The sequence below is a fragment of the Vicugna pacos genome, chromosome 21 (genome assembly GCF_048564905.1).
Source record: "Vicugna pacos chromosome 21, VicPac4, whole genome shotgun sequence".
In the NCBI taxonomy this organism is placed as follows: Eukaryota; Metazoa; Chordata; class Mammalia; order Artiodactyla; family Camelidae; genus Vicugna; species Vicugna pacos.
This window is the reverse complement of record NC_133007.1, coordinates 32,077,398-32,097,219: the sequence shown is the minus strand read 5'-3', so window position 1 is coordinate 32,097,219 and position 19,822 is coordinate 32,077,398. Positions and strand designations below refer to the sequence as shown.

The window sequence follows — 19,822 nt, the reverse complement described above, 5'->3', positions numbered from 1 at the left end:
CTTCCTCGAATCCCTCGGCCGACCGCACCTCCAGCCCGACTTGAACCCGACGCCCGTGCCCGCCCAGCGAGAGGAGTGTTTATTTCGCTTTGTCCACGTGCCAGCGGAGGAGCCCACGCACATGGAGCTCCTGCAGCCTGGCCGGCGCGGCTCAGCGGCCGTCCCGTTTGGACAGAGCTGCCTTCTTGCCACGTTTCGGGGGAAAGGCGGCTGGCACTCATGTTTTAGAGCTATCTGCTGACTTCACCCCTGCTGGCGTCTCCGGGAGAAAAAGCGGCCGGCGAGCCCCACCACTAATGCTAACTGAGAAGCTGGTGCCAAAAACAACTCTGCAGCACATGACACAAGCCTGGCTCACCTCCCCGCACACACATCCCTGAGCGGAGCTGTGGGCGGAGCAGCCCAGACCCTGCACGCTCGCTCCCGGACCCGCTGGGGAGGAAGCTCTCATTGCCAGAGCCTTCGGGCAAAGCGCTTGGCCTCCTGTGGCAGGCTGATTTATAAGGAGAGATGATAGGAGGCTGAGTCTGGATACCGGTCAGCATGACCCAGTCTGACAAAGCCAGCGTCCACTGGGAAAGAGATGCCCTTGCACGTGCAGCCCTGGGGTCCGAGCTGGTCCTCCCGGGAGGAGGGTCGCTGGGAGGCTGGCCCGGACTCCTCCTGGGGCCCCGGGACTCTAACACCCTTCCATCCTCCTCCTCCCAATTGCAATCCCAGCGAAGAGCTGCAGCGGCCGCGTCTCCTGTCGCTGGACGTGCACTGTCTCTCAGCCCAGGGAGTGTGAGCGTGTGTGCACGTCTTGTGTCTGCGTGAGCCTGTGCCTTCGGCACGTGTGTGCTGCTGAGTGTGGTTCGCTGCGAGCCAGTGCAAGCCCGATGGGGTCAGGCAGGAACCGAGGGCCAGCGAGGTGGGGTGTCCCCTGTGGCCAGCCAGCAGCAGCAGGCGCTTGATGACCAGATGATGGGAACCACGTCCCAGGGTCCGAGCACCTGCACCCCCGTGCTTTCCACACCTGGTGGACGCCGTCTTCGTGGCCACGGAGCTCCTTCTCTCATCGCCGGTTGTTCGGCTTGTGTAAACCGCGGCTGGTGCCTTACTGCAGAGGGGACGGGGCCCAGGGTGGCAGCCAGCCCTCCCCCCACAGTGGGATGCCCACAGGCACCGGCGCCCGGCTGCGGGCTGCGAGCGGGCAGAATCCAGGCCCGACGCCAAAAGCAGAGGGGGCTGAGCAGGAGGCCAAGAAGCCTCGCCTCTCTTCCCAGTCTGCTGCTGGAGGAGCTTTCCAGTTGGCTGCACCTCTGGGGGCGGCAGCAAGAGCGCGTCCAGTGGCGACTCCTCCCACTTTCCACAGCGCAGTTCCAGGGGCAGCCCGGCGTGGCCCGCTGCGATCCGCCAACACTCCGGCCTCTGCAGATGGGATACGCTGCCTGCTGTGTCCCCACCAGGCTGCAGAGCCTCCCCGGAAAGGCCCGGGGAACGGGAGGGGGAGCCGTGGTGAGGCCTGCGGGGCTGGGAAGGACGGCACTGGACTCGGGGGTCTCCCCGCCATGGCCACGAGGCCGCAGCAGGTGTCCGCCCGCTTGGGGCATCATTGTGTCCACGCGTCGCCATGTAGCTGGGCGCCACTCGACCCTGCCTCGCTTGAAACTGCTCTCCCAGGAGACCCACATTTTTCACTGTGTCGGCCAGCACCCAGCATCGCCTGCCCCGGATCCGTGGACCATTTCTTGTGCCCGGTTTCCACCACGCCTCCCTCTTCCTGCTGCACCTGGCGTAGCGGCACAAGGTGGATCCTGCTTCCTGCACGGCACCCTGTACGCCCAGGAGCCAGACAGGGCCGTGGGGAGGGCCAGCATGTTTGGGAAAAATGGTTTCCTTAGTAACGGGGGAGGCCTCAGGGGCAAAGTCAGTTAGATACACCCTCCAACGTCTAGGTCCCTTCCCATAGGCCGCCTACCTCCGATCTCCATGGTGGAAAGCCTCGAGTGAAGCCTCACAAGCTGGCCCCTTCTTTCTCAGCGCCTCCGTCCTGCCTTGCAGGGAGGAGCACAGGTGAGGAAGTGCGTCCTTAGGCTGGCAGGATGGGAAAGAACGTCTTCAGGCAGAGTTGGAGGAGTCAGGGGAGCCAGGGGCCAGCATCTCTGGGTATGGGCTGGGCCTCTGTGTCCAGACGGTGCCGGTTAAACACACACCAAGGACAGCTCTGAGGGACACATCCCCGGGGCGGGCGTGATGGGTGGGCCGGCCTCACCTCTCTGACCCACTAGGAGGTGAGGACAGCGGACAGCAGGGAGTGGGGGTTGGCCAGGACGTTCGCCTCTGCTGCTCGGCCACCTCCAGCCAGGGCCCGGCCCCTCCGGAGGCACGGGGCCTGGGGACACCATGCTCCCTTCACTCCATGGTCACCCCCACTCTGCAGGCACTTCCAACGGCTGGCAACTGCCTGCTCCGGTTGTGGCCCACGGCGAGCTCGGAACAGGGGCGGGCGAGAGTTCTGGCTCGCAGAAGTCTGGCCTCTTGAGATGCCGTGCGTCACCACTGCAAAGGGAGACCTAGGAGCTGTGTCTGGGCACCTGGCAGTGCCGACGGACGAGGACGAAGGTGAAGCAGGGCTCAGCCTTGGCTGGGGCCCATGAGGCATGAAGTGGAGCTCAGCCCTGCCTCCCTGACTCCAGAGCTCCTGTCAGGGCCCCCTCCACCTACCACAGTGACCGGGGCAGGGCCTCCCCCCGTGCCCATGTGCACCTCATGCACACTTTGCCAGCAGACACTCCTGCGTGCCTCCAACTCTGCGCCTTCGGCGGGGCTCCCCCTCTGCCTGGAATGCCTCCCCCGGCTCATGCCCATGGGGTCCCCTCCTCCCACGGGACGTCTCTCCCTTCCCCCAAAACAGACAGGTGGGCTGCAATGATGCGAGCCCTTTTAATTGAGCAACTACTATGGCCAGGTCCTGTGCTAATGGTTTGCACAGTATGATTAAGTTCCGGTTTCCTGAGGTGTAACTCACGTACAGTAAATTTCACCCCTTTCAGATGCACAGGTTGATGACTTGACGAGTGTTTATGGCGAGGCCCTCCTACCACAACAGAGACACAAAACACCTGCTCCTTGGCAGACGGTCCCCTCCACCTAGCCCCGGCCCTGGGCAATGGCTTTTCTCTTCTCCGACCTTGCGGTTTTACTGTTCCAGAATGTCCTGTATATGGCATTCTACAGCATGTAGCCTTCGAGTCCGGTGTCGGTCAGTCAGTACAATGCTCCTGAGATCCATGTGGCTGCATCGGCAGCCTGGCCCACCTTATTTCGGAATAGTTTCCACTATACGGATGCACTGCTGTCCGTTCATCTGAGTACCAGTTGATGGGCTTTTGGGTTGGTTCCAGCCTCTGGCCATTATGAATAAAGCTGGTATGAATGTCTGTGTGCAGATTTTATGGGAACATAGGTTTTCATTTCTCTCCAGGAGACACTGGGGACCAGGAATGCTAGAGCCTACATTAAATGTACATTTAACTACATAAGAAACTGTCGATCAGTGTACCTGCATGGCTGCACCGCCAGCAACATGTGGCATTCCTGTTGCTCTACAGTCTTGTCAACACTTGGCCCTTCTGGTTTTCTTTATCTTTTCTCTGTTTTCTATTTTCTACTTTTTTTCTGTCTTCTTATTTTAGCCATTCTAGCCATTGTGTACTGGTAATTCATAATGGTTTTAATTTTGAGTTTCCTAATGATTAGTGTGTTGAGCATCTTTTTGCACATTACTTCAAATCTTTTTATTGCATTGTCTTCTTTAATATTGAGTCCTAAGAGTTAAGTATTCTGAGTACAAATCCTTTGTCAGATATGTGTTCTGTAAATACTTTCTCCTAGTTTGTGGTTTATCTTGTCATTTTCTTAAGCGTGTCTTTAAAAAGCAGAAGATTTTAATTTTGATATAGTTCAATTTATCAAGTTTTTCTTTTGTGGTCATTTTTTGGTGTCCTATCTAAGAATCTCTGCGTAACAAATTATCACAAATTTTTTAGTGTTCTCTTCTAGATGTTCTAAGGTTTTAAAATTTTACCTTTAGATCCATGACATTGTAAGTTGAATTCTGTATATGGTGCAAGATATAGGTCAAGGTTTATTTCTGCATTTTCTGCATATTAATATCCAGCTGTTCCAGTTCACGTGTTGAAAAGACTATCTTTATTCCATTGAGTCATATGGGTGCCTTTGTTGAAAAATTTATTGACCACATACATGTGAGTAAATTTCTGGACTTTGCCCTGTTTTGTTGACCTACATGTCTATCTTTATGACAGTATCACACTGTCTTGATTATAGAGGCATTATAGTATGTCTGGAAAGCATGTAGTGTTAGTCTTTCAACTTTTCCTTTTTCAAAGTTGTTTGAGCTATTTAAGTTCCTTTGCACTTCTCTGTAAGTATTAGAATTAGCTTGCCAATATCTACCAAAATAAGTCTGATGAGATGATGAGCTTTTGACTGGGACTGCACTGAATCTATAGGTCAATTTGTGGAGAATTGGGACCTTAACAAAACTGAGTCTTCCGATCCATGAAAAAGAACACAACACATCTCTCTCCAATTGTTTAGGTCTTCTCGTATTTTTTCTCAACAATGCTTTGCAGTTTTTGGCATAGAAACTTTGCACATATTTTGTAAGATTAACCACCAAGCACTTCAAGTTTGTGATGTTCTTATAAATAGCACTGCTTTTCAAATTCAATTTCCAATTTCTAGTGTATAGACATACAGTTAACTTTCATGGTGGGGAGGATACAGCTCAAATGCTTAGCATGCATGAGGTCCTGGGTTCAATCCCCAGTACCGTCTCTAAGAATAAGTAAACCTAATTACCTCCCCTCACCAAAGGGAAAACACACCACACACACACACGCAACTAATAACAGTAATTTTTTTAATTAAAAAAATTAAAAATTTTTCTATTGACTTTGTGGCCAGCAGCATTGCTAGATTTATTTGCGCTTGTCTGTTTTTGTTTGTTTGGTAGATCACTTGGGATTTTCTGCACAGATGGCTAAGTTGCATGCGTGGGATGGTGATCTTGTTTCTTACTTCCAATTTTAATGGCTTTTTGCTTTCCTTTTTGGCCTGATTTCACTGGCTGGAAGCTCCACCCAGTGCAAGCAGCAGTGACAAGGGCAGACATCCTGCCTTGTTTCCAGCCGTAGGAAGACGCCTTCGGTCCCTCACTGTGAAGTGTAACGGCAGCTGCAGGGCTTCCCAGATGTTCGTTGCTTGTCTGTTGTTCCATCAGAGGCTGCGGCTGCCTTCTACTCCCAACGACCACAGTTTGCCTTAAATCGATAACGGACGCTGAACTTTGCTAAACGCTTTTCCCATATATGTTGAGGTGACAGTTCTTCCCTTTTGGACTGTTGGTAAGATGAGTCACATTCAGTCCTTTTAAAATGCTGACCCATGCTGCATCCCGAGGGCAAACAGAACTGGCCACGACGTAGCACTCCTTTTATACATCTCTGCGCTTGATGTGCTAAAACTTTGTTCCGAATTTTTGGCTCAACATTTACGAGAGACGGTGGCCTGCAGTCTTCTTTGCTTGCGACATCTTTGCCTGGTTTTGGTACCTGGGTGATTCTGGCCTCATAAATTAAGTTAGGAAGTGTTCCCCCATCTCCTGTTTTCTGGAAGAGTTCGTGGAGAATTGGAATTTTCTATATCTTAAATGTTTGGTAGAATTCACCAGTTAAACTATCTGGGCTTAGAGTTTATTTCTGTAGGAAGATATTTAAGTATGACTTCAAATTTTATATTATATGTAGAGCTGTTCACATTATCTAATTTTCCTTTGGTGACCTTTAATAGTGTGTGTCATTCAAGAAATTTGTTCATTATACCTACATTATTAAATTTATTGTCATAAATGTTAATATTTCCTTACTGTGTCCCTGACTATTGCATTTTATATCTGTAGGATCTGTAGTGATGTCCCTCTTTCATTTTGGATACTGGTCATTGTGACTTCTTTTTCCCTTGATCAGTCCGGCTAAGGCTTTTCTGCTGTTCTGCTCAGAGGACCAGCTTTTGATACTGTTGATTTTTCTCTCCTGTTTTTCTGTTTTCAGGTTCATTGGTTTCTGTTCCTGTCATTATAGTTTCCTTCCTTCTGCTCACTTTGAATGTACTGTGCTCTTCCTCTTCCTAGGCTCTCGAGGGTGGAAGCTTAGATTACTGATTTGAGAACTTTCTTCTTCACCAACACGTACAGCTAATGCTGCAGATTTCCCTCTAAGCACTGCCTTACCAGTATCCTAGGAATCATCATATCCTGTGCTTTCTTTTCTGTTCAATTGAATTTCTCTTTTGATTTTTGACCCATAGGTTACTTAAAAGTATGTTGTTTAATTTCCAGTATTTAGAGTTACATATTATTGATTTTTAGTTTAATTCTATTGTGGCCAGATAATATATTTCACATAATTTCACTTCTTTTAAATTTGGTAAGAGTTGTTTCATGGCCCAGCCTACTTTGTGAGTGTTTCACGTGCACCTGTGAAAAATGTGTGTTCTGCTGATACGGGGAAGATTATCCGGTAAACATCAATTAAGTCAGCCTGGACGAGACTGCGATTAGAATTTCTACATCCTAGCTGATCTTCTGTCTACTTATTACATAACTTACAAAGACGCATGTTCAAGTTCCCAGCTGTGTTTGTGGGTTTTTCTGTTTCTACTTTACTTTTTGTTTCATGTGTGGATACAAGCCCGTTTATAAATGTTGTATCTTCCTGTAGAATGACACTTTTATTATTATAAAATGTCCCTGTTCATCTCTGGTAATATTCCCTATTCTGAGGTCTACTTTATATGTTAACATCTTTACCCCAGCTTCCTTTTGATTTGCATTTTCATGGTATAGCCTTTTCTGTCGGTTTAGTTTCAACCCACCTAATTTTTTTTATGTTAACATTAATTTTTGAGAGGACATCCACTGTGTCTTATTTTCTTACACAATCTTATAATTCCTACCTTTTCACTGCAAAGTTGAATTTAAATCTATAATGTTGCTATTAATTTTCCAATTTGTCTTATCTTGTCCTTTCAAAACTCTGTGACTATATTCCTGCTTCTGTTGGGCTGAGTATTTTTTATGGTTCCATTTTACCTTTGCTATAGCGTTACTGACAGTGCCTCTTCTTTGAGTTTTTAGTGGTTGCGATAGGGCTTAAAATACACAGCTTGAACTGAAAGCCTGTCTTCAGAGAATATTAAACCGCTTCACGTATAGTGAAATAATTTTACAGAGGGTAGATGCCCCACCCCCTCTTTCCATCCTGTGGGCTACTGTTGTCATATATTGCTCTGAAATGCTACAAACCCCACAAAACATTGTTATACTTTTTGCTTGGCATAGTCTATTTGTGTGTGTGTGTGTTTGAAATCATTAATGAGATGTCGTTCACCTGCATAAAATTCGCCCATTTGAAGTGCGCAGTTTCAAAGGCCAGAGGGTCTCAAACTGTGTCAGAGGCACACGGGGGGCTTAGTAAAAGGCAGATGGCCTGGCTCCTCCCCCAGAGTTTCTAATACAGCAAATCTGGAGCAGGGCCTGAGAATCTGCATTTCTAACAAGTTCCCAGGTGATGCTGATGCTTTGGTCTGGGACCCCGACCCAGCCCCTGCCGTGAGACTCACCACCATAAACAAAATTACAAACACAGGTTATCACCCTAGCCAGAACAATGACATATCCACACTGGGAGGATGGGGAGGGGCAGGATGGGGTTTAAAGGGAAAATCCTGGCAGTCCATTCAGTGGTCGGACCCAGCAGGTCTGTGGAAATACGGACACCTGACTGTGAACAAGAAGGGATGTCTTCTGGGTGCCAGCAGCCAGCACCTGCTGGGTGGCCAGGGCCAGACTGCAACTCCAACCCAATACCTGCTCTTCACAAATGAATGAATCTTTAGCCTCCTCTTCCCCTGGTGCGTATGCCTCCTCTTCAAGCAAATCTAACGTGTGGGGAAACCTAAGTCGACCCAAAGTGTTAGTTAGCCAATTTGTTTTACAAATCGTTACCCTTTTTTTTTGCTTTTCCGACATAGCAAGTCTAAACCTTTCCTTTATAAACAGACCCCAGGGTGTAGTGAAGGCAGGGAGCATGATGACAAAAGTTCATCTCACGCTCTACCCTTTGGTGGTGAATGGCGGCGTCCTCTGGAGGGCAAGAAGTGGACAATGGTGCCCCTTTCCTACACTGGTGCCCTCGGGGAGGGCCCAGCCCATCGTCCACGCAGGTGCCCCAGTCTCAGAGCTCTTTGAAGGAGCCCAGTTCATAGCTCGCATCACTGCTTCTTCTCCCTCCCTCCGTTCTCACAGCTCACCCCCAGAGACCCTGTTACCAGCGCTCCCCCAAGACTCCCCCCCACATCCCGCCCTCCTCCCGCCCACATCTGGGGGCTGGTCCTCCCCTCCCGCCTCCATTTCTGCATCTCATGGCAGACGGAGGGGGCAGCGGGGTGACCTTGGTGGTTCGCTCCAGGGAATAGGACTGAAAAGTCACAAAACTCCCAGGAGAGAGAATAAAAGTCACACTTCCCTGAGGTCTAGGTTACAGATGGAGGACTGCAAGGACCAATGCCGCTTCCGTAAAAGTGCGCCAGGCAGCATCTAAACGCAGAAGGAAGTCAGAGATGAGCTTCCCTTTGCTGCAGTGAAGCAGCAGGCCGGCCATCCCGACTGTGTCTGGCCCTGGCAGGAGGGGGTGAGGGCGCCCCGCGGGGCCGGGCCGCCCGGGACGCTGCGTGCCGGCAGAGCCAGGCGCCCCGCACTCAGCGTAACTGGAGAGCACGCCTCTTCCTGCATCAGAGTTCTGACTTCCATGGATTCACGTGGCAAGAAAAACAAGTCGGTCTGCCCGCAGGGGAGTGAGGCTGGGGAGAAGGGAGCGGAAAACAGGAGGGACTAAGGAAATTCCACAAGTCACACAAAATTAGACCCCCACCATCCCTCAATAAATAGTGTTTTAATTTGTTGTGATTAATTCAACATTTCGTTTTAGTTATGAAAGTTGGGCACATGGTATGTGTGGTTTGGCAAAAGATTTCAACTAACCCCCTCCATCTGCTCCCACTTTCTCGTCCTCTCCCTGCACACACCCGTCCCCACTTTTTACCCGGCTGAGCAAAGGAATAAGTGAGTCCGGAAATGTCTCTGCTCCAGAAAAGCATTATCACCTGTCAGTCACCAGAGAACCCCAGGGAAGGCCCTTCCCTTGCTTTGCCATTTCCGTGGCCTTGGAAAAGCTCGCACGGTTCCAAAATGAGACCTCTGCTACACGCCCCACGCGCACGAGCTACGTCGGCTCTGCCCAGGCTTTCAGGGCACCACCGCTGCACCGTCTGCACTTCGTGTACCTACTTCTTGCAACATCTGTTTGGATTTAATTGATTCTTTTTTTTCAAAGCTGCTTTTTACCCAAACTTACCGCAAAAGTGGATGAGTCAGCAAGACAGTGTGCTGGTCATCTGTGACTTCTGATGTGTGCTCAGACTGCGTTTGGGCTGGCGGGCCTGGGGCTACCTACCGCGGGCAGCTCAGAAGCCACCAAGGGACAGAGACGCAGCAGTAACTATCAGAATTTCCCCACCGTAATAGTTCCCTCTGCTACTGTTTCGAGTTCCAAGTTCAAGACGCTTTGGAGCAGGACCTGACCTGCTATTCTGTGGGAGGGAGGGAGGGAGGTGTGGGAACCTCTTGGCCCTGGCTCAGGGCACCACCACCTCCACCGTCCCGAGTTCTGTTGGAGAGGATTCTGGCAGTGACTGCAGGGTCCTGGACTTGGTCCTTGGCATCACAGAACAAATCTCCTTCTCTGACGCCTCAGGACCTTGATGGAGAGGACACGGCTCCCCGCCGCCTCCCTTGATGGCCCTGGGCCAGTTCATCATGTTCTCTCTGCTGCATCTCTGCGTCCTCAGAGAGAAATGCCAGCCATGTCGGCTCACCCTGGTGCCTCCCGGGACAAAAGCGCCCAGCGTGCAATGCATGAGGCCCTTCACGATGACAAACGTGAGGCTGGAGCCACAGCGCTTGGGCAGCCTGGCACTAACCACGCGGAGTCGCCAGCAACTGCAAGCCCTTGGCAAGATGTGACTGGTGCCGGGTGCCCGGTGCCTCCAGTCTCCCAGCAGCTGGGGAGGCAGCTGGGGGAGCAGGAAGTGGGCGCATCTTTAAAAAGCAAGAAAGGCTCTGTCCAAACCCTGGGTCCACCACCTCCTAGCTGCCTGGTCTTGGAGAAATCTCCTGACCTCTTTGAAATCAATCCCCTGTGGTCAGAAAACATACTTTGTATGGCTTTAATCTTGTTAAATGTATTGCAATCTATTTTACAGTCCAGGATGCAGTCCATCTGGATGAATTTTCCATGTGTGTTCCACTGCCGTCGGGTGGAATGATCTGTAAATGCCGATTAGGTTAAAGTTAACTGATAACGTTTCCAAGTCTCTGCATTGTCACTAAGTTTCTCCCTGTTCTCTTGCTCATCGGGGAGGGTTGCGGTGGCTTCCTGGTGTGTCTGCTTTGCTGGGATGCAGTCCCCAGTTATCCAGGCAAACACTCAACTGAGAAGGGATTTTGCAGATGTAATTAAAGTCCCTGATCAGTTGGCTTTAAGTAAAGGAGGTGATTCATGTGGTCTCAACTTAATCAGCTTAAAAGCCTGGCTGAGGCTCCCCCAGGGAAAGAAGCCATTGCTCCCGTGAGCAACATCACTGGCCGTGCCTGCACCCCCGTCAGCCTTGCTTTGCAGCCTCCACAACAGCAGAGCTGACCCCTTACCCCTTGTCTTCTCGACAGACGCACACCTCCGCCCGCCTCTGCTCCTCCAGTGGAGCCCTGAGCAGCCCCAGGGCAGTGGAGTCAGGCGGTAGCTGTGTTTTCTCCACTTCTCCTTTGAGCTCCCTCGGCTTCCCTGCCTTTCCCTCCGTGCTGCCGTGCGGCACATACACATTTAGTGCTTGTGCCTTTGTGATGAACTGACCCCTCTGCCTTGACGAATGGACTTCCTTGTCCCTGGAACTACCCTTTGATACGCGTTTTCCTGCGTCTGGTGTCCGCACGGCCACGCCGGCTTTCGTGGCCCGTGTCAGCGGCGTGCACCCTGCCCCCTTCCGTTACGTTTAACCCCTGGGCGGCTTTCTGTGTCAATGGCCCTTCTCGTGGGCAGCATTTACTTGGGTCTTGTTTCTTCCTCCTATCTTGCAATCTCTGTCTTCATCCCGAACGTTAGATGGTTTACACTTAAGGTAATCTTTGAGACGGTTGGGTTTAAATCTGCCTCCCTGACTTTGGGTTTCTATTTGCCCTCTCTGCTCTATGTTTCTTCTTATTGTCATGCCTTCTCTTAGATTAACTGAGGGTTTTATTTTAAAGAGTCTCCTGGATCCCCACTATGGGCTTATTAGTTATGCCTTAATTTTTTTATTTTTAATGGATGTTCCAGAGGTTATAACATACCTCCCTAACTCTCACAGCCAAATGACATTACCCACGTCACGAGTGCTGTAAGAAGCACCCAGCGATAACCTCCTACGGCCCCTCCCCTTCACTGCACCGCCACTGTCACAGATTTTACCTCCAGGTAGACCACCAACCCCAGGATACACTGCTGTTATTCTTGCTTTAAACAGTGAAATACCACTGCGGGAGACATGACAGTGAGAAAAGTATCTTTTACATCCGCCTGTTTAATTACTATTTCTGGCCCTCTTCGCTGCTTTGTGTGGATCTAAAGTTCCATGTGGGATCATTTTTTTTCTGCCTGAAGAACCCCCTTTAACATTTCTTGTAAAGCAGATTTGCTGACAACGACTTCTATCAGTTTTTGTTTGTCCAAAATGGTCTTAATTTTATTTCTGTTTTGGACTGTATTTTCACGGGTTAATACAATCTCTGAGGACAGGTTTCCCCCTCTTTTCACACGTAAAAGACACGTGCCCATTGTTTTCTGGCCCACACGGTCTCTGGTGAGAAGTCTGCCGTCTCGCACACTTCTGCTTCTCCGTCCACAATGTGTCATTTTTATCTGGCTGCTTCTGAGATTTCTTCTCATTGCTGGTTTTCAGCAGTTGGTTTATAACGTGTCTTAACGTGGTTTTCTCAATGTTTATTCTTCATAAGGTTTATTTATCTCCTTGGATCTGTGGGCTTATAGTTTCCACTGGATCCAGAGGACGTTTGGCCATGATTTCTCCACAGGGTTTTTGTCCCTGCCTCCCTCTCGTCTTTCTAGAACTCCAATCACTCACAGGCTAGGTGGCTGGATATTATCCCATGGGTCACTGGGTTCTGTTATTTTGTTTTTCAAGTCTTTTTCCTCTCCGCTCTAATCTGAACAGTTTCTGTGGCTTCAAACTCGCTGATCTTTAATTCTAGAGTGTTTACTCCACTGTGAATTCTACCCAGCACGATTTTCATTTTGGATATTAAATTTTCAACTCAAAGACCCATTTGTGGCTGTTTTTATATCTTCTATTTCTTGTCTTATTATTTACAACTCTTGCTTCTTGAACGTATGAAACACATTTTTAGTGGCTGTTTCAACATCCTCGTCTGTGAACTCCATCATCTCTGCCATGTTGAGGGTGTCTTTCTATCGACTATTTCCACCTTGATTTTGGGTCTGAATTCCCTGCTGGTTTCGCACGCATGGTCAGTTTTGGTTGACGGCAAGACATTGTGAATGTTCACCACTGCTTTCTGGCTTTTGTGGTGCTCCTTTCAATAATCTTGGCTTTTATTCTGGTGTGCAATTCTGAGTTGTCTGGAATTTGTCAGACCTCCTGAGGCTTGCGTTCAAGTGTCGCTGGGGGTGGGTCCAGAGCAGATTTAGGCTAAAACTAATTTATCACCATTACTGAGAATACGCTCCTGAGGAGGCTGCTAGTGCCAGCACACACAGAGGTCTTTCCACGCTGACTGCTGCCAGCACAGCGTGTCCTCGGCCCCGCATGAGCGCCAGGCACTGCTCTGCCTGTTGCCTCGGGTAGGTCTGCCGCCAGCTTTCTGCCATTTTTTCACGTACGTGCACACATCAGCACTTACCACGACGCCGCGGGGCCCTGTGCAGCCCTCTGCCGTCCAGGCCTCGCTGGCTCGGCCTCCCTGCACCCCAGGTTCTGTCTCCTCCACTCAGGGACATCTCCACCTCTATTCACTTCCCCTCCCCGCAGGGAGCTGGGGCAGTCATGGGCCCTTGCTTGCTCCCTCATAGGGTCCGTTGTCCAGTGTGTGACAGCCATGCTTTGTCCCCTCCATGCAGTTTCCTAGCTCTTTACAACAAGCAGGTCATTCTTGCTCCTGCTGCCCGATACCGGACAGTCAGAGGTCCAGAACCAAAAGTCAATACAATTTTCAGAAGTCTTTTGTCTACTACAGAACTGTTAATTTTTCATTTCCACATTTTAAATAAAACCCCCCAAACACATTATCCTCTACCATCATTATCATTTCCTCAAATGACAAAAAGCACACAATCTCAGGATAAAGAGTCCTTCTCCCCAAAGCAGGACAGCTGCAAGCCCTACACCAGCTTCTAACCTCTCTGCAGTTTCCTCATTTTGCCGCAGCCCGTGAACATTTCCCACCGTCCGACACCGAGGGCAATGCTGATTAGAGATGACGGGGTCACTGTGCAGGCACAGGGCTCAGGGACGCTGTGGTTTTTATTAGGTGTGTGTGTGTCTGAAGCAGAAATTGTGAGCCCCCGCTTCCCAGGTGTGGTCCTGGCCACACTGAGGGCAGGTGTCCTGCTTCAGAGCTGGGGTGGCGCTGCGGCAGGTTCGACACGGAGGGCCCAGGGCGGCGACCTCTGAAACGCGCTCCACACGTGATTAGGTGTCCCTGCTAAGCACCTCATCCCAACATCATGGTGAGTTCTCAGAGTGACCCTGGGATAGGCGGCAGGTGGGCCTCCGCCGTGAGAGGTGGGGCCAGGGTGGAGCCCAGGTCTGCCCGCGCAGGACAAGGGGCTTCCCAGCATTTCAGGGTCTCCCTGACACCAGCCGTTCATGTAGCTGCCTAGTGATGTTGGCTAAGTCTCTACACCTTGTTACTCACTTAACATCTTTCTTTAAAGCCAATCCATTTCTTAAATGCCTAAATTTACTTCCAGAAGGAATTTATGTCACTATGACCAGTGGGAAATCTGTATTATTCACTTAAAAAAAAATTAGGGACCCAGGAAAATAAAATGCTATGAAAATAACACACTGTGATTACATTCTAGCTGGATGCTGCTTCCCTGTTTTATTCCCCCTTAACGGATGCTCTGGGGATAAAACCCAGGACCTCGTGCACGCTGAGCACACACTCTACCACTCCACCTCCCCTCTGGCTTTCTCTTTCTCATTACAGAGAGAAACCAGCTGACCCAGCAATCCCGCTCCTGGCCGTGGATCCAGAGGGAACCCTAACTCGAAAAGACACCTGCACCCCAGTGCTCACAGCAGCACTGTTTACAACAGCCAGGACATGGAAACAGCCTAAACGTCCAACGACTGATGACTGGATAAAGACGCTGTGGTTTATTTAAACAATGGAATACTACTCAGCCAAAACCAGAATAAAACAATGCCATTTGCAGCAACATGGATGGACCTGGAGATCATCATACTAAGTGAAGGAAGCCAGAAAGAGAAAGAAAAATGCCGTATGATATCACTTCTATGTGGAACCTTAAAAAAAAAAAGGGACACAAATGAATTTATTGACAAAACAGAAACAAACTAACGGTCACGGGGGAAAGGGAGGGGGAAGGGATAAATTGGGAGTTCGAGATCTGCAGATACTAACTACTATACATACAGCAGATAAACAACAAGTTTCTTCTGTGCAGCACAGGGAACTATATTCAGTACCTTGTAGTGACCTATAATGGAAAAGAATCTGAAAAACAATATATGCATGTGCATGTGTGACTGAAGCACTGTGCTGTACGCCAGAAACTGAAATAACATTGTAAACTGGCTACACTTCAAGTAAAAAATAAATTTAAATGAAATTAAATTTAAAAAAAGAGAGGCCAACGACTGTTTGAGAGGGGCCAGAGGCACGACACCCCCAGAGACTCTCTCTTAGGTATAAAAAGCTTCTGCAGGGCCAGCTGAGCTGGCTGGCAGGATGCACACCATCTCTCCCCCTTACAAAACCGAAACAAGGGTGAGGGGTAGAAGGCATGGGCCCACCAGGAGCAAAGCAGGCAGGCGCGGACACCATCGGACAGAAGACCAAACACGGGTGGAGAGAAGCTGGGGGGTCCCAGCAGCCGAGGCGGAGCTGAGGGACGAGGCTTCGGTGCCCACGGGGAGGGGCCTGACTAACTGGCGGCTGAGGACATGAGGCCCAGGAGTCCCCGAGGACGGCAGTGTGGGCCGAGCTGGGAAACGAGAGCACTGCTGGACCTCCGTCCGCTTGCCTCCCACCCCCGCCAGACGGGACCATCTCCCCACCCTGGCACGGGCAGGGGCTCGTTCTCAAGTTAGGGACCAAGGCATGATGCGAGAAAAGCGCTCGCTGCACAGTCCATCCATCAGCCATCGAGTGGCGGCTGCCTGCCGTACCCTGAGACCTGCACCCCTCCTCCCACGCACCGGCTGGCAGCCTCCTCACCCGCAGCTGGAAGCTGGAGGACCCCACCCCAGAAAAACTGCCATCCCAGGGCAGCGAGCACAGACACCGACTCTGGGAATCCCCCAGCAGAACCACTGGCTCCTGGCCCCTGCCCTCCTGAGAAGGCCCTGGGCAAGCCCAGCTTCCCTCAGAGCAATGTGCAGTCCTGCTCACGCTGCGCTGAGCGGGGGTCTGCCAGGCGCCCGGGACACGAGAGCAGACACTCACAGCAAAGACAGAGCTCAAACCCCAAAACCGGGAGACAAAAATGGAAGAAAGAAATACGAACTCTCAGGAAACAGGAAATGCAGGGAGAGCAAGAGAGGTGGAGAGCAAGCGCAGCCAACCACCTCCAGGAGAGAGAAGGTGTCGTGCGGATGGAATCCGAGCAGGGTGCCGCACCCCCAGGGGGTGATGGGAACGTTCGCTGCCTGGATTGTGGTGCAGTGGTGGTTTCTACACGTCCGTCAAAAGGCACCAACCTGTACGTCTAAAGTGTGTGTAGTTTACTATGCAGAAATTATCCCACAGTAAAGCTGCTTTAAAAGTTAAAATGAATGAATGAATCAAAAAAGCAAGCTAAAAAAAACCAGGGAGCTATCATAAGAAAAATTTGAACAATCAGGAAAAATCTTGGAAACTTAAAATATACTAGTAAAACAAAACCAAAAATACCGGGAAAGTAGGAAGAAAGGGCTTGAAGACATTTCCTGGAAAGCTGAACAGCTGAAGAGAAAGAGATTGAAAGGCTAGAAACGGGGGAAAGAGAGACAGAAATAAAAGGTCAGCCCAAAGGGCACAAGGCCGACAGAAGTTACAGAACACGCGGCACGGAGGCAAAAGCAATAAAACAATTAACTGAAGAAACAATGAAAGGAAACTTGGCAGAAGTGAGGGCACGAGTCTTCCCAGCGGAAGGGCAGCGGAGTCTCCAGACGGCTCCTCAGGAGAGGGGCACGCTGCAGGCTGGCGCCGTGGCACTTCAGGAGGAGGGGCCCGGGAGTTTCCGGAGACACAGAACACATCACAGAAGGTCAGGAATCTGGTGGCATTCGTTTCTCAGTGGCAACCCCCGATGCTAGGATACAGCGTGGAAGTGCCTTCCAAGTTCGGAGGGTAATTGCTTTAAACCTCGAATTCTGCAGTCAGACAGGTTATCGAGTGAAAGGGCAGAATAAGGACATTTTCAGACTTGCAGGTTCTTAAAAACTTTCCCACTGTCCACTGGAAAAAAACGCACACATTAGAAGCTGACAGTCACGTCTCGTTCGGCAGACTTCCTGAGGCCCTCAAGCCCGGGAGACAGCCTCTCAGATCGCTCGGAGGGACTGTTCCCAAGAGGTAAGGCATACAGGAGATTTCACAACAAAGACCAGGTAGTCGGAACATCAAAAGGTTACCGTTACAATGAAAGAAAACCAGGCATCCCAAGTTGAGGAACTGAGCCCCTTCTTACGTCTGGGAAGGTGCCAGAGTCTGGGCTCACTGAAATTGTCCCTTCCATGGCCCTGGGCCGTTCAGGGCCAGTGTCCCGGGCTTCCCCACCCCAAGTCCCCGCAGGGGCACCCTGCAGGCAGCTGCAGAGGCTGAGGGTTGGTGGGGCGCCCTGTTTCCACGCTGAGTTCCCTCAGGGCTCACTATCGGGGGGCAGGGGTGGCCCAGCGATGACTCGATGGAGACACACCCTTTGTTCACTGATGTGGCTGCAATGTTTGTCACTCACACCACCACGCACCATGTCCCAGGAGGCTATGAAGGGATGGCGGACACCAAGAGAAGGCAAGACAGGAGGTCCAGGAAACAGTGCTTCCAGGAGGAAGAGAGAGGCAGCCTGCCCTCCACCCCCTGACAGTGCAGCACAGCCCCGTCTGCAGGGCTTACCGCTCAAAGAGAAGTCCGACCTTTGAGTTAAACGGCGGAGGAAAAGCAAAGGACCAGACGTAGAAAACTAAGCCTGAAGGAGAGGAGCATCGGTCAGTCCCAGAGAAAACATAAAGCTGTTCGTGGAAAGAAATGGAACACTAAGCCGTCCCGCGGCTCAATGCACGCTGACTGCCGTCATTTGTGCCCGTTCACACACCAAGCGCTGACTTCACCAGGGGTCATGGCGGACCCTTCTCAGGAGGACGGGAAGCGGCTGCAGGGGTGCACAGGGCGGGAGTTGTGTAAGAGACAAAACTTTTTTTTTAAATGCAAACAATTATGAAGTAGCAATAAAAACAAAACTTATATGTTTAGTGAAAAATAATCATGAGAAACAACTGAGAGAGGAGTGAGCACCTCGGGGAAGGAGGACTCGGGCGGGAGGAGAGGCAGGGAATGGTCTTCAGTGGAGAGCCCATCCTCTTGGAGTTTCAACATCACGTGGACAGATCACTCAGGGAGGAAATGACGTCAAAAAACAAAGATCCAGGAAAAGAATCCACAAGGGGTTGAGTTTCTCACGACAGCCATCACCTTCCCTGACGAGTGGGCCTGGCTCGCCTGCACACCTGAGGTTCTGGACTTTTCCTTTCCTTGAACATCGTAACCAACTGTCACTGGGCCGCCTATGGCTTCTGGAGCAGACCCTGAGCCCACCAAGCAGAAAGCCCCTTCCCCAAGGGTTACAAGGATCAGGAGGGTCCCCAGCACAAGCAAGCTGTCTTCCTCTAGGGGGACACAAATGACACGTGGGCAACTCGTTCTGTGTCACAAGGGGCCGTCCCGAACACTGTGGGGTGTCAAGCAGCACCCCTCTTCCCACTAGATGCCAGGAGCACCCCCTCAGCTGCAACCCCAAAACTGTCTCCAGATGCTGCCAGGCATCCTCTCTGGACGGGGCTGCCAGATTCAGCAAACAATACAGGACACTCTGTTCGATTTGTATTTCAGGGAAGCAATAAATAACTTTAGTGTAAGTATGTCCCAAGCAATAATTGGGATATACTTATGCTTTTTTTAAAAAAAGCCTATTTGTTTACCCAAAGTTCCAAAATTCACATTTGGCCAGGCATTCTGTGCTTTATCTGACAACCCTACCTGGTGGGCAAAGTCGCCCCCAGTTAGCAAGCAATTTTCTCATTGCTCATCTCCGCCTGGGTATCTTCTGTCTGCTTGTTATAAACACACGTGCCGTTCTATCCCTAGCCTGTTGACACTGTTAAACACACGTACATACTGAAATTTTAGAAGAATGACATTCAAAGTCCAGAGAACTCACACCAGAGGCTCAAGAAGTTGTGTGTGAATCCACCCGCAACAGGACCACCTGCAGACTCCCAGGTGCTTTCAGAGAAACCGTGCACCCCCCCGCCGATGCGGACTGTCACAACACAATGGGCTGCTGCAGCTCTCCGCCACCCCTCGCCTTCGGTTCCTCGTCATTCGTGTGCTCATCCCTTCAGCAAGGACCAAGCCAGCTGCTGACTCTGGAGAGCCCCGTGCTGCAGCCTGGCGCCAGGGGACTTTAGGATGGAGGGTCCTACAAGTTTCCAGCAGCATGGGGTGACCTCCCAGAGCGGGGACAGACCCAAAATACTAAATACACTCACAACGTGCGGTGGGGGCCATGTGCCGAGAAGAAAGGGAGGAGGGGCAGGGACGGAAGTTGCCCAAGGCAGGGCCTTTGGGCTGAGCCCGCATGTTGTGCAGAGCCGGCGGCACGGAGGGGTCTGGGCAGAAGGTCCTCAGGCAGAAGCCAGGATGCTAGCCCAGGGCAGGAGGGCAGGTGGCAGAGGGGACCAGGCTCTGAGAGGGGACGCAGGACCTCTCTGGTTGCTCTCTGGAGGACGGCCACAGGGCAGGGGGATCAGGGAGACCTGTTAGCAAGCCTTGGCTGACGTCCAGGTGAGAGAGGAGGGGCTTGGACCTGGAGCAGGTGATGGAGGTGGTGGGAGATTTTGTATTTATCTTCAAAAAGGCCCCAGAGGACCTGCTGAATGACAATCCACGTAGCAGGCAAGATGGGGGTCCAGGTGACGCGAGGGTTCTCAGCCCAAGAAAACAGAAACAAGGCACTGCCTGTGTCTCTTAGGAGAGCACACGGGAGGAGCCGGGTGGGGGCGGACAGAGGCTGGGGACTAGAGGGTGCCGGCGTAAACAGTTTTCCAGAAAGCGCCGGTCAGCACGGATAAGCTGTCCTTCCCTCTCCTGGGGAAACAGACAGACGCGTACGTG

The 19,822-nt window shown here is 51.0% G+C and overlaps 1 protein-coding gene across 7 annotated transcripts in view; it reads right to left on the bottom strand.

Annotated features, from left to right (window-relative positions):
- The window catches only part of ZNF469 (zinc finger protein 469), a 233,320-nt gene that overhangs the window by 170,230 nt on the left and 43,268 nt on the right, over nucleotides 1-19,822 (bottom strand). For 4 of the 7 annotated variants that reach the window (XR_012062918.1, XR_012062919.1, XR_012062920.1 and 1 more), the window contains one exon: nucleotides 14,751-19,795. The exons of 2 other annotated variants lie outside the window; for them this stretch is intronic. The gene's annotated coding sequence lies outside the window, so the exon portion shown is untranslated. Of the gene's footprint in view, nucleotides 1-14,750; nucleotides 19,796-19,822 lie in introns of those variants that run through there. One more of the 7 variants, XR_012062921.1, reaches the window with a different exon arrangement.